The 6,903-nt window shown below is 39.1% G+C and overlaps 1 pseudogene; it reads left to right on the forward strand.

Moving 5' to 3' along the window:
* On the forward strand, positions 1,818-2,599 carry LOC110257876 (annotated as a pseudogene).

Here is a 6,903-nt window from a genome sequence, read left to right on the forward strand (position 1 = left end):
TTGTTTCAATCATGCAAGACTGGTTGATAACTCTAAAATCATTGTGGATGGATTCAAACACTCTGCCATGTTAAATTGATGGAAGAGGAAAAAACACTTGATACAACAGCCAGTGAAGAAAAAATTGACAAAATTCTACACTCAGTCTTGATTTGAACATGTAAAGTTTGAACTATGAATGGAAGTGAACTTCCTCCACTTAAAACACCTATGAAAACTCTATAATGATATATTTTATAATGAAAGACTGAACAATTTCCCTCTAAATCCAGAAATGGAGTAAAGTGTCTGCCATCACCACTTAGTAATGGCCAGGAAGATCTAGGTAACATACTACGACAAGATGTAAAAAGTAGGTAGGTCAGGAAGAAAGAAAGCAAGAAAGAAAGAAAGCAAGAAAGAAAGCAAGCAAGCAAGCAAGCAAGAAAGAAAGAAAGAAAGAAAGAAAGAGAGAGAGGGAGAGAGGGAGAGAGAAAGGAAGAGAGAGAGGGAGAGAGAGAGAAAGAAAAAAGAAAGAAAGAAAGAAAGAAAGAAAGAAAGAAAGAAAGAAAGAAAGAGAGAGAGAGAAAGAAAGAGAGAGAGAGAGAAAGAGAGAGAGAGAGAAAGAAAGAGAGAGAGAGTTAGAGAGGAAAGAAAGAAAGAAAGAAAGAAAGAAAGAAAGAAAGAAAGAAAGAAAGAAAGAAAGAAAAAGAAATAAAACCTTCCCTGTTTTGAGATATGATTGCACACCTATAAATATCCCAGAGCATACTAAGAAACTCACAGAATCAGAGAGTTCAGCATAGACACAGGATACTAGATCAATATACACAAACATGTACTTCTAACAAAGGGACATGGATATTAAAAATGCAGTACTGTTAAGAATTGTTGAAAAAGAAGTATAAATATACCAAATTCTGGGGCTGGGTATTAAAAAAAATGAAGAAAATATGGAGCTACACTCTGGATTGGAAGAATATCAATGGATTGGAAGATTCAAGATATTTTGAAAATAATGGATTCTAGTCAAATGGCTTCTTGAGTTTCAGATTTAATCCAACTAATATAAAAATCCCAGCAAAGCAATGGTGGCTAGAAGACTGCATTTAACTGGCAGAGACAGATATAAATTGGACAGAAACAAGAAATAAAACCTTCCCTGTTTTGTCAGACAGAATAAAGAACTCAAAAACATAACCATGCTCTTACATTTATGTGTTTCTACACAAAAGTGCAAACACAATTTAATGGAGATATGGTAATCTTTTGAGCAGGTGACTATCATAGGCAAAAAACAACAAACATCAAAGTATTGAAATAGATGAACATCACACACAAACTACAACAACAAAAATTTAGGTATCACCACAGTGAACAATTACGTAAATTGGAGCAAGATTCCACACAAAATGTAAAACCTATACAAATCTTTGGAGAAAAAATGAAAGTAAGATTTTTTCAAATTTAGGATTAGGCAAACTGCCAGATTTGATACCAAATGCATTGTCCATAAAAGAAAATATTAACAAGTGAGTACAAACTGAGTCTAAATATTTTTTAAATTGTGTTCCTTGGAAGTCTCTGTTAAAAGGATGACAAGAAAAGCTAAACCCTAGAAGGAAATACCTACAAACCACACTCAGTTTTCCAATACAGATCAATTTCTATAAAACCAGTTGAACCTCAAAAATCTAGAACTTCCTTCTTCATGAAAACACTAAAAGGCAGATGATGCTGGTGTTGTGGGAGGGGCCAGAGGCTCCAGGAAGGCTGGAGGCTCTGGGCACCTACAGCTGGAGACCAAGGCTCTTCCACAAAGGCTTCCAGAGCTGCAGGGAGGCCAGGGTCATGGCCCAGGCAGATGAGGACAAGGATGGGGAGCTTGTGGGGGCAGAGCTGAGGACAAGGAAGACAAAGCTCCCAATCACCAAGGTGGCCCACCGAGTCAAAGACATGAAGATCAAGTCCCTGGAAGAAAGAGATCTCTCTCTTTGCTCTGCCCATCAAAGAATCTGAGATCATCGACTTTTCCTGGGGGCATCCTTCAAGGACCAGTCTATGAAGATGATGCCTGTGCAGAAGCAGAACTTGCTGGTCGGAGGACCATGTTCAAGACATTTGTCACCACTAGGGATTACCAAGGACACGTTGGTTTTGGTGCCAAATGCTCTAAGCTGGTATCCACTGCCACCCATGGGGCCATCATTCTGGCCAAGCTCTCCATCATCCAGGTGCAGTGTGAAGGCTCCCGGGGGACAAGATTGGCAAGCCACATATCATCCTTTGCAAAGTGCCTTTCCACTGTGTCTCCATGCTGGTGTGCCTCTTCCCTGCCCCCAGGGCCACTGGCATTGTCTCAGCCCCTGTCCTAAGAAGCTACTGCTGATGTGGAATTGATGACTGCTACACTTCTACCAGGGGCTGCACTGCCAAGCTGGGCAACTCTCCTGAGGCCACCTTTGATGCCATTTCCAAGAGTACACCTATCTCACTCCTAGTCTCTGGAGAGATGGTGTTCTCCAAGTCTGCTTCTCAGGAATTCACTAAGCACCTTGTGAGTACGCACATGAGAACCTCTGTGCAGAGGGCCTAGGCTTCAACTGTGTCCACCACATAATTTTATATTAGAGGAATAAAATGAATGAAACTGGAAAAAATCCAACTCAATGAAATACCTAGTCAATGATTAATATTGAAGGCTATCTGAGAGTTTATTGCATGTCCTTGTTTGTTGCATTTCTCCAGGAGAAAAAAGAAAAAACAATTCCAAACTTTAAAATCACCCAAAACAAGCAAACAACAAACACAAACTAATCCAGATCACTAGGCTTAATTAATAATCAGGTGAGGTTTTTTTTACTTAATAAAATTCTCCATTACTTGTTTTTTCTTCCCAAAGCAACTTAAATATGATCCTTTGCCACAGAGAGTAAAGTAGCACAATATTAAGGATACCTATATCAGAGTTCCTGCTCTCTCTCAGCAGGTTAATAGCCCAACATGTGTGCAAGGATATGGGTCCCATCCCTTGCCTGCCCAGTGGTTAAGGATTAGGCTTTTGAGGCAAACTGAGGATTGTAGGCCACAGATACAGCTCAGATCCTGCATATGCCACATCATTGCCACAACAGTTGCAGCTTCATGTGTGCACCAAGCCTGGGAATTTCCCTATGCTGCACTTGCAACCCAAAAAGAACAAATACATGCACAATAAAGGTACCTATGAAGAAAGCTGTTGTTGCTTTCTGTAGTGTATGTGGGTTTTTTTTTTTAATCTTTATACATAAGTCAATAACATGCATATAAAATGTGGTCTCCTTTCATTTGACTTTAAAATAAATGATTTTTACTATTTTACATTGTGTATAAAACTTTAAGACTTCTCTCATTTTGCCCTTTTGCAGCAAGGAGAATAAAAGCAGTTGGCATTGAAAACAACCATTACTTCCATGATAGGCACACTGAAACAGAAATAAGCCTTAGCAGTAAATCTGTTAAGAAGCACGTGTTTTCTGCATCTGCTTCATGTCCAGCACCATACCATCATTTTTTGTTTTGTGGCCATTCTCAGTAAATCTCCCATGACTAGTAGGTAACACATTTGCATGAAGACTTTGTACCTGAAACTCATTTTCTATTTTCTGAATCTGTGTCTATGAATTCTAGGACTTGCCTTTTATATCAAAATACATGTAGATAGGTTTATGTAATAAGAACAAGTCTACGCCTTTTACATACTGGTTTTTAAAAGACAAATGCTACTAAATGCATCAAGTCCTTTACTATTTGTGATTGTCTCCATGGAAACACTACCTGGTGAGTAGATATAGCATAATTAATGGCACATTTGACTTATTAGAAAAGTATTTTCCCTCTACTTCACTTCATCAGCGTATACACAAAAATGTTGATTGATATTTGTTCTCATACCCCAAAGTACTTTTCAAAAACATCACTTTTCACTATCATGGTCACACTGAGAAAAAACTGCAAATGTTGTAACGAAACCATAGCTTACCATAGTTTTCTTTTGTACTATGCTACACTACTCTCTTTGCCAAAGCATTAAATTATACCAAAATTAACATATACTAATGAAAAATTAAAGCTACATATGTTTCTATATACATTTAAGTGCTGAGGGAAAAACCACCCATGTAAATATCCCAAGTATTTATCAAAATACTCCAAGATGTCTCCAGTCCCCCTCCCAGACACCCATGACCCAGGGCTGCGGTGGCATATAAAGAACCCAGCTTCACCAGGAAGGAGCATCAGAACCTTCTGGACAAACATGATCACAGGCAAGAGTCCTCTGGGAGTGCAGCAATCAGGGAAGAACAGCAGAAGCAATAGCTGCTGAGGGTCTGGGCTGGCATCATGCTACTCCAGGGGAGCAGCCCACTGAGGTCTGTCCAAGCTATCACCAAATCTTTCCAAAAGTTGCTGGTGGTTGTTGTGATTGGCATCGAGCTGAGCAAAACACATACAGGGATACTGGCTATCCTTTGTACAATTTTACTTTACCTCTAGTTGATTTACAGTATTCTGTCAATTTCTGTGGTACAGCATAGTTACCAGTTATTCACATGCATTCATTTTCTCATGTTATCCTCCACTGTGTTCCATCACATGTGATTAGATATGCCTTCCTGTGCTATATGGCAGGATCTCATTGCTTATCCACTAAAATCTAAGAGTTTGCTTTCACCAACCCTGACTTCTTCATCTATTCTACTCCCTCATCCCCTCCATTGGCAACCACAACTGTGCTCTTCAAGTCATGAGTTTGTTTCTCTTCTGTTGACAGGTTCATCTATGTCCTGTATTCCAGATATGGTGATATCACACGGTATTTTTCTTTCTCCTCCTGAGTTACTTCTCTTAGTACATGTGTCTCTAGTTCCATTCATGCTGCTGCAAATGGCATTATTTTTCTTCTGTTTTATGGCTGAGTAGTAGTCCATAAGGTATGTGCTTTTAAAATGTAAAAAGTGTCTGATGTTTTATATTCTGTGTTATACCTCTTTTAGGACACCCATTGACCTGCAGCACAGGACAAGAGAAGAGTGGTGTCCAACCTGGGGCTGGAAGAGAAGGTCAGCTATGAGTTGGAAAAGAAAAAAAAAAGTTCTGCCAGGAGTGGGAGGAAGTGAAAGTACAGAAGGCAAAGTGGCTAGTCTGGCACTCCATGGAGTCTCAACTGTGAGCTGGCAAGTAGAAACTGTAAACCAGGATAACAATGGAGATGAGTCAATCACAATAAATTACTTAATATATTCAATTGCTTAAAGACATGTTGAAAGAGTCCAGGGATTTGATAATAGAGTCTAAGGTAGAGGCATTGTTTGACACTGTTCTAAACATAACCCTTGGTCTCCAGGTGAAGGAAGTATGGACCCAGAATGTTGGGATCATGTGGGAGAAAATTTAAAGCACACCCATCCTTTTGGGTCCTCTCTTTCTGTTTCTGTTTTTTCTACATGGGGACTAACAAGGACATTTTGGATCCCTTGTGGGAACATAAAGAAAAGATCATATCTTCTATTCCCCTCAACCTCAGGATAATGCCTTTCTTGATGTGAATTTAAATAAACCGTTAGCTGTGGAAGCAGCACTGACTTACCTTCCATCAGCCCTAAAATCTGCATGCCCTGTAACTATTTTCCCTGACCCTTAAGTCACAGGGCAAAATATGCATACACACATCCCTTTTGACTTTGAAGCTCTTAAGCCTCTTCATGATGGTATGATTCAGAATGGAGTTGCAGCTGCCTTTACTATGAGCATGGTAGAAAGCATGGGGACACTCCATCTTCCCCCATGGTATTGGCATATGAGAGCCAAAGCCACCCTAGATGGTGGAGATTATTTCATTTGGAGGTCTATTCTGTTGGCCTTCTGTCAGGAACAAGCTGGTTTAAGTCAAAGAAATAATGTTCACAATTCTTTTGAAATGTTGGTAGGGACAGGGCCCATTCTTGACCTGGAAAATCAATCCTTGGGCATATGAACAGCTGTGTGTAGGAGTCCAATGGGCCTGGATGACACTTCCTGATTAGAAACACCCAAGCATCGATTGTACAATATCTTCAAGGCCCTACAGAACTTTATCCACAATTTGTGGACCACCTAACTGAATGGGATGGTGCCAGGTGGTACACTCTCAAGCAGCTGAGATGTCAATGAATCAATTGGCATATAAAAATGCCAATCATGGCTGTAAAAGGGCAATGGCCTCTGTACAAATTCAGGGGGCATCTCTGAATTTGTGAAGGTGTGTCAAGATGAAGGGAGTACAGGTCATACTCAAAGAGTGCTTGTTACAGCATTAATACGAACACACTTTGAATCAGGTCTCTTTTGTACTGACAGGTTTTACACAGGAGGATCTTTTTTTATGGCTAAACTTCAAACTTAGAAATAGGAGGTCTCCATTTTGCTTGTTTGTATGTGTATGGCATTGCCAAAATTAATTCATAAACGAGCTCTACTTAACTGGCATAAAGGAAATTAAGCACCTACATAAATTCTCAATATACATAAAGTAAATCCATTTTGGGTTCATGTGACCTGGAAGATATTCAGTAGTTGATATTCATTACTATCAAAGTTTGTTGATCAAATGAATATATACATGTCTTTAGAGCCATCAACATTTAGTATGCATGATAAAGTATTGTACCTAGATTTAATACAACTCAAATGAGATATTGAGGCTTCAGTTACTGAATAAAAACTAAACTCATTTAAGACTTAATTGTGATGTTTGGTGACATCCTGAGGTGTCCTGTAAAAAAAAGTAGGAGGTGTGTTTTCAGTAGAAAAAAAAATGAAGGAATAATGGAATTACATGTTTATTAAGGGAAAAGAAAGTAAGTCTCTCTTATAGCTTGTTACTCTAAAGGGAAAATAGTGGAC

This window comes from Sus scrofa, chromosome Y, assembly GCF_000003025.6.
Source record: "Sus scrofa isolate TJ Tabasco breed Duroc chromosome Y, Sscrofa11.1, whole genome shotgun sequence".
In the NCBI taxonomy this organism is placed as follows: domain Eukaryota; kingdom Metazoa; phylum Chordata; class Mammalia; order Artiodactyla; family Suidae; genus Sus; species Sus scrofa.